Source organism: Talpa occidentalis, unplaced genomic scaffold, assembly GCF_014898055.3.
Source record: "Talpa occidentalis isolate TD23 unplaced genomic scaffold, MPIMG_talOcc4v2.1 talOcc4.4, whole genome shotgun sequence".
NCBI lineage: Eukaryota > Metazoa > Chordata > Mammalia > Eulipotyphla > Talpidae > Talpa > Talpa occidentalis.
The window spans coordinates 101,970,740-101,991,790 of record NW_023604295.1 but is presented as its reverse complement, the minus strand read 5'-3'; the positions used below and the strand labels follow the sequence as shown (position 1 = coordinate 101,991,790).

Genomic DNA, 21,051 nt, shown 5'->3' with positions numbered 1-21,051 from the left:
AACTTGAAGTTGTCTCATGAGACAAAACCCAGACAGGCCCAGGGTCACACTCACAGTCGTGGCGAGTGACCATCCTGGTGCTGGGCTCTAGGCTCCAAGGCCCACATCTTCAAAACCGCAAGGAGACTGTCAGACGCCTGCGTGGCAGGGAATCCTGCTCTAAGGAAGACACGCAGGAGGCGTGGGCATCGTCCATCCATCTACTCCAGAAGCTTGGCGGTCGGGCTGCAGTTTGGCTACACTTGCGACCATCCGGCCCGGTCAGCTCCAGCTCTGGCAGAATGGTTTTGAACCTTGAGGTGCAGGGCTGTTCATTTCATCTGGTTGGTTTTGGCCGGGCACTCCGGCAGTTGAGATTGGATGAATGTCCCTTGCAGTATCTCATCCAAGTGGTTGATAAAAATGCCAAAGAGGACAGTCTGGGAAATCTCACAGGAGAGGCTGCTCCTGTGGGGCCCCGATTGAGCTTCTCTTCCTCTGCCAGCTGTGAATCCACCAATTTGTTCTTGTCGCAATCGACACTTCTCTGTCTGATCCACCATTTCATAAAGTGTTTTCCTGAGCTCTAGACCCACCATGACCTAGTGGCCTGGGAAGACTTTCAAGAAGGAAAGGAGGTAGGTGTTGGTGGTGGTTCTTAACCCCACGATGCCGCCAGGTGATGAACATGTTTCCTCTGCACATGTTACCCTGTTTCCACCTTCCACCATGGTGGAGAGCAAGTAGTGTTTTCTTTTTCTTCCTTGAAGAAATATTTCCTTTCTTCTCTCAGGCTCCTACCATTTTCCCGTCCTCAATCATTCCTTGAAGAGGCCTTTTTGGGACCCTCCATGCTTTGTCTTTCTATGTTGTATTACAGCACAGAGAGTATTATCCCATATTTTAGATGTTGAGCTTAGAACCAATGTACATGTGGGAAGTTCCTCCTGTTATCATCTTGATGTCTGGCTGAAATCAGCCCAGGTGCATTGCTGTCTCTCCCCATTCCCTCTCCCATTGCATGGGAGACAAGCTGGGCCTCTAGTTGGCAGTACCACTTTGCATGTAGTTGACGATTCTTGTTGCGTCCTTCATCTGCCTTCTCTGGTTCTGGATAAATAACCCCAGCTCCTTGTGCATTTCTTCATATCCCTGTTTTTCAGGGCACTAATCAGTTTTATTTCATTCTCCACTATAAATGATTTTAAAATCCCTTGGAAATATAAAGGTTGTCTAAATAATAAATCATCATTTGGCAAATGATACTGAGAAATTTAGAGAGATAAAATTAATCACCCCCTTTTAGCTATATAGCAGCTTTTCTACAGGGAGAACCAAGTAGTTTGTAGAGCTCATAGTTACCTGGAGACCCATTCCAGGGAAAAGAAGGTGAGGGTCACTTATCTATTTCATAGGGGGAGCAGCCCCTCTGAAAGGAGGCCCCTGGCCATGCAGGGGACTTCTTTTTCAGTGTCTGCTTGTGAGCACAGCACAAAGTGTGTCCTAGTCAACATCCAGACATGCAGTGGGTCCCCCACCCAGCCTATAATGTCTGGGCTAGTGAAAATTAGGCACATCTTCCTTAGAGTGAATTCTTTGCCCAGAGCACTGCAATGTCTCCCACAAATTGAGCACAAACACTACAGACTCTGTGATTCTCAAAGAGACTGCTTTCACTTGGAGCAGCTCATGAATTATTCTGTTTGTTTTGTAAATGAGGAAACCCAGGCTTGTGGAGCCTGAGTATTTATGCAAACCATACCGCTGTCCTGTGGTAGTGCTGGGATCTGAGGCCAGGTTTAGGTAACAACTCATCTAGTACTCTTCTCTCAAACCTGAACTTATGGCAAGTGTTACTATAATTTTGGTTTTGCCAGCAAAATCAGTACCTACGCATACATATGTACATACCTTTTTGGCCCATGTAAGTTCCAAGTACAGTGTGATGCTGGTTTCAGGCATCGCTGGATTCAGGATGCTGTCAGGACAGTTTTTCCTTTCTTTCAGCCCTACTTCCTCTGGGTTAGTCTCATGCTTTTCCATCAGAGTCAGCAGGTCTGTTCTGACAACAGGAACAGGGAGATTCACTTGGTGATTCCTGCACATGTCCTGGAGGTCATTCTGGTCGATCCCAATCTAGGTCACATGCTCATCCCTGGCTCTGTTACCATGTCTAGGGTTTGGGATCACTGATTGACCTAGATTATTCCTTCCCCTTGGGAGCTGAGGGTGGGTGGAGTATCTAAAGGGTGAGTGAAGTTGCAAATGGAGAGTACAAGGCAAGTAGACACTGGCTGGAGGAGACAGCCCTTTCCATCAGCACCCCCTTGCACCCCACCGAGTCCCCTTGCTCTGCAATGCTGCTCTTGAGAGGGGCATGTCCCCATACCACCAGCAGCTCCTTGCTTAAGCTTTTTTTCCTCTCTGTTTTCCACTCTTCCCGTCTGAACTCCCATGCCCTTTGACCTCTCCCATGACCCCCTGGACTGAGGGAGTCTTCCCAGCATCTGGCTCACAGAGGCGTCCTCCCTTGAGGTCCTGTGACCTAGATTCCTGCTTTCCCTTTTTTTGGTACTCCATTGAGGAAAGACATCTGGTTGGCACGTGGGATAGTTTTCAAGAAAAGAGACTGTTCAAATTGGAATAAATGTGCAAAATTCACATCTTGGTGATATTTGATGATTAGTCAGTGAAATTCATCACAGCAAAGGGTGTAGATGAAATCAACTGTGGCTCCTCAATGAATCTGGCTCTGAATCTGGCTCTGAATCTGGCTTGGTTCTCCCAGTCCTCCAAATGGATTAAAGCAAATTGAGTATTTCAGGTTGCAAGATTGTCCTTTCACCCTATTTCTGGTCAGCTAGAACCTTCTTGGAGCCTGGCCCCACATTGGGTCACTAACTGAAAACGTGTCTTCACTCCTGGCATCTGGCATTCTGAGATTCTGGGAGATTGAGCTGATTCCTCAATGTCAGACAGTGGGTTAGATGCAAAGCTAGAAGTGATATCCTCTCTAATGCTGTTTCTGTGATTGTCTGGGGTGAGGACAGGGCGTAGCAAGGCACTTAAGGCTGGAAAATGACTGTCAGGGAGGCTTGGGAACTGGAGGCTGTCTCCAGCCCGGAAGAGACAGCAGGCCGTGGAAAGTGTCTAATGGTGCTTCCTGGAGACCAGTCAACCCAGTCCTGGGTGTGACATCTGGGTGGACATCTGGATTCACTGGAGGATGCTTCTCAGGTGTGGGAAATCTCTAGTTAGAAGATGCCACCTCATTATTTTCTTTGCTGCTGAAGAATGGGGTTGTTAGAGTGACAGGACTCTGGGGTGGCCCTGCTGGATGGCCTCTCCCTGGGTCCTGTCTGAATCGTCCAGGAGGAGGTCTGAGTGACTCACACCTGAGCCTGAGGCTGACAGGGAGAGGCCCTCTGAGCCAGTTCATTTCCTGTTTGGGGAGCACCCACCATCTCCTGGGGCCTCTCCCTCCTCCCATTTGATGAAGTAGTACTGTGGAAGCGTGCTGTTTTTCACACATGATTTGAATAAAAGGAGAACTCTCATATGGAGTGTGCTATTTTTAAGAGATACTAGTTAAGGAATAAAATTCTGTGAAACACACAATTATTTAGCTGTCTTTGTTTAGCAACATTCTTCTAATTAACCACCACTAGCGTCTATTGAGATGCTGGGCAAGTATGCCTTGTTCCAGCTTGTTTTGAAGGGAAAAGAATTCATGTTCTTGACTAAATCCTGAGTGAACCCCTCTTCAAGGACCTGAGTCCCTCACCTCTGGGGTGGGGGTTAAGAGGCTCATCGCCCTGGGGCATGGGGTCCTTGGAGGCCCCCACTGATGCCGTGTCATCCTGCATACTTGCCCTCAATCCTTCCTAGAGCTCCTTTCTATTTATCTTTTTTAAAAAAGAAACAAACAGAAATGGTTTGAGATTAGAACAGAGAACTCCATCACACCTGTGTTGTGGGTTCATTTGTGTCCCCCAGAATGGATATGTTGAGGTCCCCACTACCTCAGAATGTCACCTTATTGTGCCAATGTGATTAAATTAAGATGGGGTCACACTGGACAGTGATCCTAAACCAACCGGACTGTTGTCTTCGTTGAAAGGGGAAATTTGAACAGTACATGCAAATGGGAGAATGCCATTTGAATGCAAAGGCAGGGATGGGATGATGCACAGGAATGCCGAGGATGGCAGGGCAACCGCCAGAATAAATTCGTCCCCCATAGTATTATCCCTGGTGTTTTGAGGCACGCCATTGCTCTATGTGTCCTAGCTTGCAAGTTCCCACTTTTCCAGAGAATTCCTTCCTAGAGTTCTCCATCCTCAAGCTCCAATATGGCTGGTTTTCTCTAGGTCTGCTGCATAGCAGCAACCCGGGACTTCTCATCCCTGCTCCCTTGGGTTGTAGCCTGTGTCCTGGCCCTGGCTTTCTTTCATTTTACTACTTTGCTTGACTGCACGGCAAACTCAAATAACTTCTAAGAAAGGGTGCATGAAAAATCAGGTTTGCACTATCTGTCCGCCAATTGGAGCTGGAGCCTTGGGGTGATCCTTCCTCCATCACTCTTATCTCCCATTTCCTTTTCTGTGTTGGAAGAGTTCTTTGGCTTTATCCTAAACCATTGTCTGAAACACACACACACATACACACACTCACCTCAGCAATAATTTCCAGTTTTATAAGCTTACTCTCATCTTTTTTAGCTCTGTTTCTTTTTATGTAGTATCTTGCTCTTGCCATTTGGTTTGTTTCTACCAAGCTACTTACATATTTTAGAAATCAGGTTCTGAGAACTTATAAATGGGAGGGGAGAAGACGCAGAAGGGCTGAGATAATAAGCCTAGATAATATTGCTAGAATTGACCATTTTTTCCTCTTTGTTTATCTTTTGTGTTGCAAGATTCCACAAAGATCTAGTGGCATATGAGAGTAGTGTAGATGAATATGATTGAAAAGTCAAGTCTTTCCTAATTTTCTTAACCGCAACTCTCTCTCAGCACTCTTGTCTCTGACTTTTTCTATCTTGTTTCAGAAGGAAGGAACTATCCATTGCTTTTTTCAGGGAATCTAGTGAAGTCTTCTCTTTATTCTCTCGTTGACCTCAGGCTTCTACTTCCTTTTACCTAAAAGCAGAGGAGAAGATCTTTCTATGTACTGTTCAGTCTGCTCTTTCCTTCAGACTGTGGTTGAGGCTAAACATGCAAGTCACTCACTCATCAGTGCATCATCCTCAGTGGGCAGGGTCCCTTTGCAGCAGTGGGTTAACCTTCCCCTATGGTTGGGTTGACTCTTCATCTTGTTGCCACTCTAACCCTTCTCAAATGGGAAATCATCTTCTACTGTCTCTACCTTCAAGCCTTTGGGGCTTACCTTATGCTTTCCCCCATTTATTACTTTTGCTGGCTTTGTCCCTCCGATTTCAAAAGATATGCCTGCTCCTGAAGCTTCCCTAATTTTCCAAAGAGGAGAATCGAGGGGGAACTTACCTCTCTAAGTGTTTGTATGATATGCCTGAGAAAATTTGGGGCTTTGCACTGAAAAAGAAAAATATTAATTGGTACTTTGTGAAGTTGTCTGAATGTCCCCTCATATAGTAAGAGCAGCATTGGGCAGAGTTATGGTCAAGGAGGGTTTACTGGATGAAATGCAGGATGCTCAGTTAAATTTAGGTTGCAGATTTAGCAATGAATCATTGTTAGTATAAGCATGTCCCAAATATTCTGGGGCTTTCGTTGATATATTGCATGCCATATTTGGGACATATTCATAATTTAAAAAATGTTTTTCATCTAGAATCAGATTTAACTGGGCACCATGTTGTTGGTTTACAAAATCTGGCAACTTCACCTGGACTAGTGGGGCAGAGCTAGGTAAGGTGGGGAAGGCCTCTGTCCGAGGTAAACAGGGTATTTGTGAGTGGAAACAAAGATCTTCCAGAATAGAGCTGAGGCCAGGCTGAAAGCAAAACAATGACAGAACAGCCCTGAAAAGAAAACTGGCAGAGGTAATGAGACAACTGAATTTCCAGACCTTCAAATGAAGTATCTGAGGCAGTGAACCTTCCAGAGTACTTGCCTTGTTAATCTGGAAGCTTTTTCTGTCCCCAACTTCAGCACATGAGTACAAATACCAGGGTTCCCTCTTACCTCCTATGTGCTGGTCTTTATGTAATATTTGTTCTGGAATCAATTTACTTAAGATCTTCAGTTGTTGTATCTCATAAAGAAAACTTGATTCCGCCACTGAATGTAGAAAAGCAGTCTCACTTTTCATGAATTGCAGGTGACTGTAAACATGTGGATGATGAAGTTGGTATTATTGGATCTAACTTTTAGCTCAGTCTGGAAACTGCTTTTGATTCCTTAAAAAGTGACATTAGGGCCTCCCCGGTGGCGCAGCGGTTGAGCGCTGGGTTGAGAAGCTGCCCGTGGCCTCTGCGGCGCCGGTTTGATCCCCGGCTGCTCCCCGGCCACCAGAGGAGGGTCCCACATGGCGCGCAGACCCCTCCTGCCGCCCGCTGCTCCCCTCAGCAGTGTACTTCGGTCCTTCTGCCTGCTCTGCTCCCCGCTCTGGCTCTGGTGAATTCTCTCACCCTCCCGCGCTTCTGACTGTACCCAGTGCATGTATAAACAAAAACAAACAAACAAATAAATAAATAAATAAAACATGCCTCTATTTAAAAAAAAAAAAAGTGACATTAGTGAATGTCCAGACGTGTTAATGCTACACTATTCCCAACTGAAACTTTCTTCTTGACATAATCAGAAGGACCAAAGAAAGACTGCAAAGAACACACAACTTTTTTTTTTTTTTTTCATAGAAGAACTGGAGCATAGGCCAGAGGTATGGGAAGTGAGAGGATTTACCAGAGACAAAGTGGGGAGCAGAATATGTCGATCTACTGAAACACACTGCTAAAGGGAGCAGCAGGCGAGACAGGAGAGGTCTTCTGTTCCAAATGTGGGTCAGCTCCCTGGCTGGGGGTCGAACTCAGGCTGTCACCGTGATAGCTCTGAGACTTAACCCCTAGGCCACCAAGGAGGCCCAGGACACAACTTTCTAACTTGCAAGTTAACATATTAATGCTATGTCTGTGCATTCGCGATTTGTGGGACTCTCAACTCTACAAATGCTGGTATTAGGTTTGTCTTAGTAATGGTCGATAATGATGTTTTGTTTTGTTTATACATCCTTTGAAAATGATATTTTTCCCTCTGCAAAGAAGAAATGGCTTGAATGTTTGCAGGTAGGAATCTGGGTTCCTGCAGTGCATGCTTAGGCTGACCTCATCCCAAATTCTGTGCTCAACTTCAGGGATAATATCCCAGGGTTCTGAGCCAGCATCTAACTGTAGCCATCTCGGGGTCCTCTGGGACTCATATTCACCCATGAGTGAGGCCACAGGGACAAACCCAACTAAAAGTCCCCAGTTCTGATCTGCTAGTTGCCTCACAATGACCTTGTGACCCCCAGATGCCCCCCTCAAATGATTCTAGTTGGAAGTAGCTATGTAATCTGAGGACAGCACAGGATAGAATGTGCTTGAGGGACCTGTATTCTTGTCATTGGAACTGTGCGTGGGTGAGCCATGTCCCCAACAGGCCGGGCAGAACTGGGAACATGATTTTTTCATGGAAACAATGTACTAAAGGGTGGTTAGGTTTTATGGAATGATTGGTTCAGGATAGTAAACTTTCATTGAGCACCTAATATGTTCCAGAGACTGTGCAGGGACTACAAAATGTATAAAGCAGTGTTTCAGGCAAAATGAAGTTCAGTCTTGTGGGAGAGATGGGCAGAGAGCAAATCGTTGGCAGTGGTAACGCAGTATGGTGAGTGCTGGGCATGGAAGAGGTGGGCTGGGCAGTGGGGTCCAGCAGAGAGGCCAGCCAAGCCTAAAGGCATTTGAGCTGAGCCTGAGACACTGTTCTGAGGCTGGATCTTTAAGGTGAGGAGGTGTTTGATGCTGAAGAGCAGAGATGCAAGGTATGTCCTGCAGAGTGACTGGCCAGACACAGGCAGGGGGCTGACGAGCACCATGTGCTGAGGATGTACTATCTGCCTGTATTTCTCAAAGAAGTTGAGCCTGGAGGGGATATGCAGTGGTTATGGAAATCTTCCTCCAGAACCTGTTAAGTATGGACTCTCATCTTAGCCAGGGGAGTCACTGGAGGATTTTGATCAAGTTTACATTTTAGAACATTGCACTGGCACTTGTATGGGTGATGGTCAGGAGGCTGCAACTGCAAAGTGCTGTGTCTTTTTTGGAGGGGTATGAGAAAGCCTGGAGCAGAGCAATCACTTTGATCCCTAGAATACAAGCCCATGGTTATAGGGCTCTGAATCTGTGTTGTTCAGACATATCCCAAATGCCTAGAATAGTGTCTGATAAAGGGTAAATGATAAATGCACTTTAAGAGGCTAACACTGAAGGGATACGAAGGGTGTCTGGCTTTATGGGAATGAAATGGGTGTTTGGATTCCAATCTGGATTCCAAATCCCTGTAGTATAACTCCAGGGTTAAGAACTCTTTTTTTTCCTCCCCATATAAACCAAACTCCTAATTGACAGATGGTCCTTTGGGATGTGAATGCTGCTTGTTTGGAGTTGTGTTGTATGGTCATCCCCGGCCCACTCTCAGGTATTTTCTTCTGGACTCTGATTGGTCCTCAGAAGCATGCTCTGACAAGGCTGTATGCTCAGAAGAACTCATCCTCTGGGGACCACTTAGGGATGACCTACCCTTTGAGCCTTTTACAGGTAATCATCAAGTGGTCTTGTCAAATGCTCCTAGTTGGAAGTAGCTATGTAATCTGTGAGCTGAGGACACCCAAGCGAAGGTCTCTTGGCCATTAGGACAGTTTTGGATGTCACCCAGTGGAGGAACATGAGCAGCTACACCATCAAAATCCGTGATTAATAGACATAATCTCCACCAGAGCATTAATTCTGGGCATCATCAAAGCCTGCTGAATTACTTCAGTGTCAGACCTTGACAGAGAAGTCAGCCTAGGATTAGCATTTTGATTTAAAGTTCAATGGGTGGTATTTATCTTTATTTCTGTCACATACGAGTGATTGACTGTCTGTCCTAGAAAATAAAAACAAATGCTACTTCCCCAGTCAAGTGAACAGGGGGTAATTTAGAAGCGCTCTCTCACGGTTGGCTGGACATATGTGTAATGGGTTGGCAGCCTCTCTTTCTTGGCTTCCACAAAGAGTCTGAATTCAGGTTCTCGATTCAGTCAAAAGGCCAGGTGACTGTGGGCGAAACTGTGCTAACATCTGAGCAGGTGTGTCACTCCTGGTGGTGGCTCCTTAGCCAAGCAGTTGCCTGGGGTGAGAGGTGTTGGCACTTGTGAGCTTTGGAGGCAGTAGAGACTCAGAAAACACTTCCCTCCTAGTGGGGTTGGAGTCAGAATAGGTCCCCTGGCTGAACAGCATTTAATGATGGTAGATTCTGGATTCCAACTCCCGGGATTGCTACTCCCAGCCCTGTAGAGTGGTTGTAAGGTGAAACACATTGATACCTACATAAATATGACATTTAATGTAGCCAGCCCCTAGGATAGTATAGCCAGCCCCTGGGATAGTGCCTTCCCCTGCATTGACTTGAATCTTGACCACAACTCTTTAAAAATAAGGATCCGATGATCCAGAGAGGCCAGATGACATGCCCAAGGTAAGTAGAAATGACAGGAGCCATGAGTCTTGTCCTGAATAGTCTGGCTTTGAAGCCTGTGTTTTTCCCATCCCAGCACCTGATTTGTTAAGCTGAGGGGACACTCTCTGAGGGTTGGGGTGAGAGGGCAGGACACTGGGCTCCCCAGGGCTCCTCCCATTCTTAGCCTCTCACCATCATCTCCTTCTTCAGTACCTCTGGATTCCTGCCCTCCTCCCCTGTGGGCTCCTTTGTTTGCAGATGTGGGAGGTGTTGGGAGCTGTTTGGTTCAAACAAAACTTGCCCGTGTTCTGTGGAGAGCTGGCAAACACCTTAGTTAAGAAGGCGTTGATGAAAGGTTATGTCACAGTCAGCATTTTGCATCTTCTGTGGACATTTCATTTGAAGGCAGATGTTGATGCAAAGGGTATCTCGAGACTGGGAGGGAATGGGTCCTCCCTTGGGCAGGACAGCCCATTAGGCTCCCCTGGGCATGGCCATCCCAGTTCTGGCCCACAGTGGACACCTGGACACCCTCTGCTAAGGCATGATCAATCTCCATTTGTTCTTAGGTTGACTTGACAGCAGTAGTCAATGCTAGGTGTGATTTCCATACCTATTCTACTCTTATTTTTTTAATTAAAAAGTGAATTTTAGTGATGGATTTTAGCTGCTTTTTTCCCATAAATCAGATGCATTTTTAAAGGTGCATTTAAAGAAATATTTTGTCTATTTTTAATTTTGCATCTGAAAATATAGTAATCTTTTAGGAATTTCATTGATGAACACAAATTGAAGCACATATTCATAAATCAAAAGATAAATCACCTCCAAGCTAACAGACACAGTATATGTTTAGTGATTTTTTAAAGACTATAACAAGCAAATAAGGCTTAACAGAAATAGTGGATATTCAAATTATTTAGTTTGGTTAAAAATGCAAATTTATGTTATATTTACATTAACAATCATACTTGAACAAAAACAAGTGCATGATTGTTAGTATTGTCGTCATAAATATGAAATGTGGACTTAAAAAATAACAGCATGTATGAATCAACCTGTTTAATCAAGATAAGAAACTTAATGTCTTTCATTATAAAGCTACCTTGACATTTACCTTCTCCTTCCTGTCAGTTCATTGACCGGAAAAGAAATAAGAGCTCTCCTGCTTTTCCAGTTCCCAAGTGAATAATCTCGAATAAATTTGCCCGAAGAAAGAAGACATTGTTTCCCCATTCATAGATGAGGCTACTGTTTTGAAAAGATTGGCTTATCATTTTAATTTTCTGAATATTCTGTAAGTTTAGGTGAATGATTTTAACTAGTTGAAATTACTTGTCAGCAAATTCTATCTCTTAACATATCACTCTTAGCTTTGACTCATGGAGTTGATGACAGCTAGTCGTTCACATGGCTGGATGCCAGTGTGTCCATTGCTACAGAGTGAGCAGCGGGCCCAGCAACCAGTCTGTCTGGAGCCTTTTGGGATCTATTTGGAAAACTTTTCCTCAGAAGTTAAAAATGATTTATTGTCTCAAGCAGCCCATAACTAAAAGATGTATTCTCTACAACATAATGATGCCTTTGAGCTTTAACATGTTTTTTGGTTATAAAAAAGCAAATTCATGTTTTTAGAATTGAATTAAAATTTTTTAAAAATGATGTTTTGGAACTTGATTTACTTCTAAAGCATTTCCTTGTCATCCTTGTTCACTTGGATACAGATGTTATAAGTGCAAGAGGACCCCCAACTGGTTCTTACAGGGCTGGGGCAGGCTCAGGCTGCTTTACCCAATGCCCCAGGCTACCCTGGAAGATGACAGAAAGAGCAACCAGTCCTCCTTTGCAGAGAAGGGGGATTCTGTTGGGTGCGATGTCCCTCGGGCTGACCCCTAGTGGGGAGAAGAGGAGCTCTTGGTCTGGGCCTTCCTTAGGACTGCCTTGCTCACACCTGTCATAACATGGCTATGTTAAAGGGACAGAGTCTCCAGGAAAGCGCTCAAAGTTTGGAAATTAGTCAATATGAAGGATCAGGGAGTTTGGGGCTATTTGGAAAAAATTTTAATAGTTTCCATGTAAGGAATGTTTAGAAAGAAAGTGGAGGGCTTCCCTGGTGGTGCAAGGGGTTAAGACGCAACCTATGAAGCTCTCCACAGCCACTGAAGCAGGAGTTCGATCCCTAACCAGGGGATTGAAGCTACCCACATGGTGCAGCAGACCTCTCCTGACTTGCCCGCTGCTCCCCTCAGCAGTGTATTTCAGTCAATCTGCCTGTTCTGTTCCCCACTCTGTCTCTGGTGGATCCTCTCACCCTCCTCACCTCTGGCCTATATCCAGTTCTTGTATGCATAAATAAATAAATCTTAAAAAAAAAAAGAAAGTTGAGCCTTGAACAGCTTCACTCACTTCTTCCAGGATGTACTTCTCATGAGACAAGTGGTCACACTCTCCTCATGGAGAGCACAGCACATTCTGCAGTGATGTGCAAGGAATTGGTGCCTCATTAGAGCCCTAAAAAGGCAAGTAGTGGTGGGGAAGAGTGGCGGGGAGCACAGAACAGGGGTGCTGTTGGAGTGGGATTTGCTTTAGGATTATTGAGGAGGCTCTAGAGAGTCTCTGCCCCTGGGCTGTGTTTTCCCTGCTCTTGCCCCTAGCCCTCACATCTGGTGGTCAGGTGGCTAGTAGCTTGGGAATTCCACTTGCTTCCTGACATTCTGGTCTGGACTCTGCTTTCAGATGGGGGTTCTGCCATCCCCACGAGAACAGAGGCTAGTATCAGGGAGATGCAACACAGAAAGCTGGAAGTTTCCTGTGGGCTAAGGTCGTGAAACCATAGAAGAACCTTTCAGCCTTCATTTCCATTATGTATGAGGAAACTGAGACCCAGAAATGTTTGCCGATCTGGTCAGAATCTCACAATGTGCTAGAAGCAGAGACAAAAGGAAACCCTGGCTTTTAAATTTTATACCCTAGCCTTTTCTTTCCCTTACAGCTTCACTGGCTTTTAGGGATATCTCCTAAATGTCTTTTCCACAGCATTTCCTAGCAGCTTAGGTTAAAGTGTTATCCTGTTGGGCAATCAGTTCTTCCTAGTATCTGTCAGCTATTTTGCCCAAATTTAAAACCTTATTTTCTCATGATATACTCAAAAGTCAGGGGAGAATAATTGCTTTGCCCTCTTCTCTAAAAATAATCCTTCACTTAATAGAATCCTCTAATCAATCACATGTAGCCTTTCTTGTTCTTTGAAAATTAGTAACTGGAAAATTCATGCTTGTAGCTGGGTCGAAGACAAATCATGCCTTCCAGTTGGCTGGCGAGCCCAAAGCAGCCACCACCACCTGGTGACAGTGTACCCTAAGTACAAGACAAGTAGGTTAAAAAGATACAGTTTTCTTTTTCTTTTTTTTTTTTAAAGATTTATTTTTTATTTATTTATACAAGCACTGGGTACAGTCAGAAGCGCGGGAGGGTGAGAGAATTCACCAGAGCCAGAGCAGGGAGCAGAGCAGGCAGAAGGACCGAAGTACACTGCTGAGGGGAGCAGCGGGCGGCAGGAGAGGTCTGCGCGCCATGTGGGACCCTCCTCCAGTGGCCGGGGAGCAGCCAGGGATTGAACCGGCGCTGCAGAGGCTGCGGGCAGCTGTGCAACCCAGCGCTCAACGGCTGTGCCACTGGGCAGGCCCTAAAAAGATACAATTTTCTTGAATACAAGTATGAAACTAGAAAATAAAGGTGAACATTCTGCCCCTAGGCAGATTCTAATAAAGCCAACAAAAATGAAATAATTAGAAGCAGTCTGGAACGTGTTCAAGTAAATGATTTCTTTTCTACTTATATTCATCCATTAATTCATCAATTTATGTTCAGATAGAAGGGAACTAATATTTATGCAGTGCTTACTGTGTAGCAGGTACTGTATTAAATGCTTTATATATGTTATCTCATTTGATTCTCAATATGCAACCCACAATATTACTCTTATTTTATGGATGCAGAGCAATTAACAGGCAGAGACACACAATTGGGAAGGCACAGGGTTAGGATACAGACTGGTTTGTTCAGTCCCATTACTGTGCTTGCTTTCTTGTGTCACTTCCTGCTCACTCTACAGGCTCCTGTGCACTCATAGCCTCGGTGCGCAACAGGCTCATGCCTGCCCTCACCAGGCATGTTATTGTCAGTGGCTAGTTCATAAAGCCATAGCTAGAATGACTTTTCCGAACTTCACCTGAACTTTGAGTGTCTGTTCCCTTGTTGACTGTTCTGGCCTCTGCCTGCTAAGTGAGTCCTGGGGAAGGGACTATGATAAGAGCTAAGCTGTTGTAGGTTGGAAGGCAGAGGACCCTGGTATGTCCTGGAAATTCCTCTGCCTTTGGAAGCCCCCACTGTGCTGGGCCTCAGGCCAAAGACACCCAATTCTGGACTTCAGACTGGGTCTTTCAGGCCAGGCTGTGCCTGTGTAGGATGGCTAGCAGAACAGGGATGCAGGCATGACCCATAGAGAGAGCCCCCAAAAGAGAGACTTGGACTAGCATGGGGTCTATCATAGGGCAGGACAGTGGTGAGTAATGGGAGATGGTCCTCAGAGTTACCTGGTATATATTTTCCATGTCCCCAAGAATATACACCCTCAAAGAGGTATCCATCTTCATAGATGGTAAGACAGGTTTGTGTGTGTATGTGTGGAGGGGGCAGGGAGAGAGCTTCCAGGTGATTTTGTAGTACACCCTTTGTTGAACAAACAAGTGAAAGGTTGAATGTGCTTTGGCACAGGATGGGCTAGAACTAATGCCTCATTAGAGGTCCTGAAGCATCCTGCTAGGAGGTCCAAGGCAGAGGCAAGGAGGGGATTTCTTATGGTACCATATCACGCCTCTGTCTCTTGGAGGAAATCTCTTTCTCACTGCTTGTCTCCATTAGAATCTGACTCTTACTCCTTTGGCATTAGTTCTGTCTGCCTGTCTGTCTGTTTCCCCAGGTAGAATAAATGACTAATTTCGAGGTAGCAGGTCTTACTAATTGTTTGCTGTGGTGCCTGGCACTGGGCTTTGCCTGTGGCAGATCATACTGTTAGTGTTCGTGGTTCATCTGCAGCAGGGCCCCAGACCCACGTGCCTACCAGGGACTCACAGATTTCTTAGCCAGAAGAGGTGGCCCAGGCTGGGGCCTTGTAACAGATAAGCCCATACCCCATCTGCCCTATTAAATAGACCTTGGCAATTGCAATTCTCTCTTTCAAATAAGTGAGTGTGTAAGAGCACCCACTTCATAAGAAGAAAAACTTTTATGAAGTTGTTTGAATCAGAACCATAACAAAGCCAATAAAATGTATTTGATGAAGTTGGTGAGAAAGTTGTAATCTGGATGCCGTTTTACAGCATGCACACTGGCGTACCTTGTAAATTCCAGCTCCCGGTTTGTCTTATTCTCCTCTTCAGGGACAGATCCGGACCCCCTTCCCTTAAGAGTGCCCTGAAAAGCTTCCAGCACAGGGCTTGGCTTTAGTGGCTCATGACCTTCCAGCTCAATTTCTAATCAGATCATTCTTGTAGTGACAACCACCCAAATGTCGATTGAAGGCGTTGTCAGAAAGAGTGGGTTTTCAATCAGAATGGACTGCTCATCCTGGGGTTCCTTCTAGGGGATGGGCTCCTCCCTCTCAGAGTTCCCTTCCTCGACTGCTCCTCCCTCCACCCTGCCAGGGGAGGGCATGTGTCCCAAGAAGGGCAGAACACACTGGTGCTGCTGTGGTGTAACTGGCTGCTTCTTTCCCTTCCAGGGAGGTTTTCCAGGTTTCCGGAAAGAAGTCAGATATGGGCAAGGAGCAGGGACTCCAGACCCCAAGTGCTCTGCCTGCCCAGCCGTGTTCAGACCATGCCTGAGAGCATGAACCCAGGAGTGGGGCTTCCAGAAACTTCTGAAAGCTCTCCCTAAAAAGAATCTCACTCCTCTATGCTCACATCTTCTGGAGCCCACTCCTTCTAGAACCTGTACCATTTCAGAGCCTGTAGCCAGAAGGACCATCCTGAGGCACTGGTGAGAAAGAGCAGTTCCCCTAATTAACAAACAGACTCCCAAACGAAAATCTTTCTGATTTCCCTTTGGGGAAAAAAAACAGTTTTGTGTCCTTGACCTGGCTTTCCACGTCTTTTGCTCCCTGCAGCTGACTCTTCCAACCTTATCTAGACTCTCGGATCAGACAGCTTGCTCTTCTGCAAGCCTGACATTCCTGTCTCAGTGCTTTTGACTGCTCAGTTTGCTGCCTGAAGCACCTTTTCCCTTGTCTCCACCTCTTAATATCCCATACACCGTTATTGACCTGTTTGTTAAACTTTTTATTTTCTTATATTGTTGTTTATTTTTATATAATATTTGATTTCTCTGCTCATGTGCAGTCCCCATAAATCTGCTACCACCACATCCCCCATGACTGTCACCCTAGTGCCCTGTGCTGTCTTACTGACCTGTTTGAAGTGTTGGCCTGATCTTCTCCTCTATACTATAATGCTGTCTTTACTACATCTCTGTTACAAACTCAACAAAACTGCTACAATTTTTACTTTATGATCTTATATTTTTCAAATTCTTTAAGAGAAAACATGAGGAAAATATATTTATAGTCTTTTATATTAATCTGCATACCTAGCATTTCTAGTACTTATACTTTCTTCCTGTTTTTGAGGTACCTCCTGGAGTAAGGAAACTTCCATCCCAAATGACATCCTTTGCAATTTTTTTGTAAGGCAGGTTGCTAGCAATGGATTCTCTGTTGATCTGGGAATGTCTTTATTTTGCCTTTGTTTTTTGTAAGTGTAGCTGGATGTAGAATTCTTAGTTGACAGCTTTTTTTCCCTTTATCACTTAGAATATCATCCCACTGTCTGCTGGCCTCCATTGTTTCAGAAAACCAGTCAGATATTAACTATATCAGTGTTCCATGGTATGTGATAAATCATTTTTCTCTTGCTGCATTCAAACTGTTCTCTTTATCTTTAAGAGTTTGACTGTGATATATCTATGTGTGAGTCTCCTTGTATTTATCCTACTTTGGATTCATTGAACTTTCTGAATGTGTGTACATCAATGTTTTTCATCAAATTTGGAAGTTTTAAACCATTATTTAAAAAGTTTATTCTGTTCCTTTTTCTTGTCCTATCTTATCAAATGTATGTTGGTGTATTTGAAATTATCCTATAAGTTTTTGAAGTTCTGTTGCTTTTTACTTTAATCTTCTTCTGTGTTCTTAGGATATATTAATTTCCATTGATCTACTTTCAAGTTCATTAATTTTTTTTCTTTTTCCATTTCAGATCCTCTATTAAGCTCCTCTAGTAAATCTTTTATTTTAGTTATCGTGCTTCAGAATTTCCATTTGGTCTTTTTTCCTTTTTTCCTTACAATTTCTATCTTAGTGAAAATCTTTATTTGTTGATTCATTGTAGTCATACTTTCCCTAATTATTTTACTACAGCGCTCCTCAGTTTGCACATATTTATAATAATGTTTTTGAAGTCTTTGCTGAATCTAACATCTGAGAACTCAGAATTTCTAATGCCTAATTTTTTCTTAATTATGGGTGACATGTCTCCAATTTTTTGGGATGGGTTATATATTTTTTGAAAACTGATCATTTTAGATAATATAACATAGTGAATATTAGTTCTTATTTTTTCCTCCTAAAGGCTATTGTTGCCACTGATTTGTTTGTTTATAAATTTGTTTGGGTGAATTCTGGGAAAATTTCTCCCCTGGAGTGTGTAGGTACTGATGCATTGGTTCAGTTTTTATTTTTTATGTTTAAATCTTGTTTCTACAGTATAGTCCGTCTGTCTCTATAGCTTAGTCATCTACCTATGATTAGACAGAGGTTTTATTGGTTTGCCTTGAGCCACTAAATCTCCATCCTTTGCCCATTGATTTATATATGAGAAGGGAACCACATTTAGAGTTCAGGTCATTTGAAGCCTACTCCAGCATTACTTCAAAAGCCCAATCTTACAAGTGGCCAGGAGTGTGTGGATATCTTGGGTCTACTCTGGCTCTTGTTGGCTATGGTCATAGCCCCAGCCATGAATAAGCTGCCCCAACCATGACCTCAGCCTTGCCTGCTGACATCCTCAGCTTTACTGATAATGCTGCTGGGCATGAACCTCACCATTTAATCTAAATCAGGTGAGTCGTCTTTGACCCCACAACTCTGCTGTTCTCAAGACACTCCCTTTACCAGCAGAGCTTCCATGTCAACTGAGACATCTGGGGGTGGGGAGGCAGGAGCATCCTTGGGCAAGCATGCCACAGATGCACACTCTACTTACCTACAGTTGTGGTCGTTGGTACATAAACACTTTTGATAGTCTTTGGTAAACTTTCAGAATGTTGAGATGGTTGTACTTATCACTTTTGTCCAGTTTTATGGTTGGTTTTTTAAAAGAGGATCTACCAAACTCCTTCCTCTCCTCTAGCCATGAGTCCTCATTAGGTTGAATATTTTTTGATGTGCTCAGCTTTTTTCCTGACTCTAGAGTTACTGGAGAGCTTGGGTTTCTTTATGTACCCAAGAGCAGGATCTGAATGCACTTTGGACTTGGATTTGAATCCTCAATACATGGCATCATACCTGGCACATAGCAGGTATCTGATAAATGTTTGCTGCACTTATTATAGGTGGTGTGATCATTCCATAGATGTGTAATTGATAAAGATAATGGACCTTGGTCATCTGGCTTATTCATCCTTCAATCCATCTTTTTATGGATACAGAGATAAATGAGACCATATTTGCACTCTGGAGAGATATCTAATGGAGAAGACAGGTGTATAAATAGATACTTTATAATCTTGTGGGCATGGCCTATGACAAAAATGAATGAAGAACTGCAGATCCGGAGTCCGAGGAGTTATATTTGGGTTGGATATCTGTGTCAGTGTCCTTTTGTTGTGGCTTCGAGGCTTTCTGGTCAGGGGCAGGGAGCCAGGGGTGGGTACAGACAGGACCATGTAGCCACTTTCTGTGGTCCCCGCAGGAGTCCTCAGACAGTAGCAGTCATGTATGTACTCACGTTGCCTCTTCAGGAGGCACCATTTTATTTTCCTGTCAAGATACTAATCATTTCCATTCACCGTTTTGTCCTGGAGCACACACATGTCATAGTTCTGTAGCGGAGTCTAGGAGGGCTTCACAAGCTCTTATTCTTTTTCACTGAGGAGACGCTTTCACCCCCGAGATCCACACAAATCCTTAGGTCTTTTTCTCTTCACATCTGCAGAGGGTCAGCTCCTTTTGCTGTCAGGCTTGGTGTCCTTCAGGCATGGCAGCTTCTCAGGAACCCAGGAGACATGGGGCCAGGAGCAGCTGACAGGTTTTCCATGGTGGCTCCTCTCTGTGTTAAGCCAGAAGCAAACTTTCTTTGCAAACGCAGACCCATTTTAAAAGCCGAGCGCTCACTGTCATGGCCGAACAGAAGCCCTTCATGAAGTGGTTCATCGCCTGCATGTTGTGAAGTGCCAGGGCATGGCTCCTGGGCCCCTTTCAGGGGAATGTTAATGCAGCCCAGAGTGGCCCAGGCTGCCCATAACATTGCCTTCCAGAAACCTCCCAGGTCCTATGCTGCTCCCGCCGTGTGGATCATTCAGTATGTTGCCCGGGTGCTCCTCTGCTGGCCCTGGAAACTTTATAGCCCATATTTGCTGTGTGTTATTGTTTCCCGAGTACATCTTGTGTGCTATCTGTTCAGTGGTAAATGGCATTTTCCACATCTTCTCCATGGACTTACTTCAGAACCTGCTCCTGGCTGGGGCGGTGCTCTTTATGAAAGCCTTTGTGGAGAGGATGGAAGCCCAGAAACCTTGCTCATTGCTCACTGCTAGGTCCTGGGGAGGAAAGAGAAGAGGCAGAGAGGGCAGGCCAGCAGAGAGCTCTGGGGGGCTGCTCCATGGTCTGATTTGGAAGTTGACTGAAACCTCTGGGTATTTATCCAACAAATCACCTAGAGGAGGAATGGGCAAGCGGGTCATGTGATGGGAGTCAAGGCGAACACAAACGAATCCATTTATTATTCTGGCAGGAAATTTGCTCTTTTGGATTCTGTAGCTGCAGACATAATGATTTCATTTCCTCCAACTGGAGGGAGACGAATGGCCCTTAGCCCTGGCTTTGCTGTTTCCTCCATTTCCCTGAGCGTTGTCAACTCCAGTGTGTCTTCCTCTCCCCGGGGTCAGAGGGCGTGTCTGGTTCACGTTGATGAACGGCGTGTGGCCTTCCCTGTGGAACGCTCCAGGATACCTGGTGACCCAGGTTAAAGCACACGCATCATGGAAAAATACATCGCAGGCAAAGAGGCTGCCCCCGGGAGTCCTGGGAGCCGCCAGCACAAGCGGGGGAGGCTGGGCTCCCCTCCTGTCCAGATGTGGTCACTCATCCTGTGGCTGAGGAGTGGGCAGAGCACTGATGCCAGGATGAGAACCCACTGGCCGTGTGCCTGGGAGCGAGGTAGCTGACTTTACCAAGACTCAGTTTCCTCATCTGTAAAATGTGGAGATGCCACTGACTTTGGCAGGACTTGGAGAGGATTGAATGAGATCTGTGTCGAAGTACTTTTGTAGCCCACGCCTCACCCAGGAGTGGCTGGGTTCCTGTGGCTGCAGAGAGGACAATGCCTGGTATGGAATCAGTCCTGTTTAAGGGATAAAGTAAGGTGGGTGGACCTACTGAGTAGGTGTCCTGAGAGGAGAAGGTCAAGGAGAAGGCGGCAGGAGGTGGAAGCCCTTGGACAGAGTACTCTTCCCAGGAGTTTCCCGGGAGATCCAAGGTGCCATTTCCACCTGGCTCCAGAGTTTCATATTGTGTGGAGCAGGCATCCCGTATGGGGAGTCAGATTCCATGTCTGCGTAGGGTGAGTGTCGTGTTAAATAAAAAAGTAATCACAGAAACAGTGACCCAACACATCCTGCGTCCAGGTGTCCTGCAGGAGATGGGCTCTGGGTTGTGGGGTGCTGTGCTTCCGCCCACTGGGCCTTGCTCATCATCTGTGCCTAATAACTATTTGCTCTGTGAGTCCCTGTAATTAAACAAGGCTTTGGTGTTCCAGAGAGATACAAAGGTGATTTATTTGGGGAAATTTTGGTATTTCTGTATGCCTCAGTTTTCCGTTTGTGTCTTCCTGCTACCTCAACCACACATTCATAGTGGAGAAAAATGGGGTTCTTATGCCCTGCATATAGAGATGTCAACTCCAAAGAAATGAGTTAAATTGACAGAAATGTTGAACACAGGAAAGCATGTCCAGGATGAGGGATTGTCTGTTCCCTGGAGGCCTGGGGACAGGGTGAGGCTCTCAGGAGAGGGTGGTTTGGGCAGTTTTCCTGGAGGCAGGGGTGTGTCTCTACA

The 21,051-nt window shown here is 45.1% G+C and overlaps 1 protein-coding gene across 4 annotated transcripts in view; it reads left to right on the top strand.

Annotated features, from left to right (window-relative positions):
* EPHB1 (EPH receptor B1) overlaps positions 1–21,051 on the top strand; it is a 424,222-nt gene that overhangs the window by 25,619 nt on the left and 377,552 nt on the right. The gene's annotated exons all lie outside the window — the stretch shown is intronic.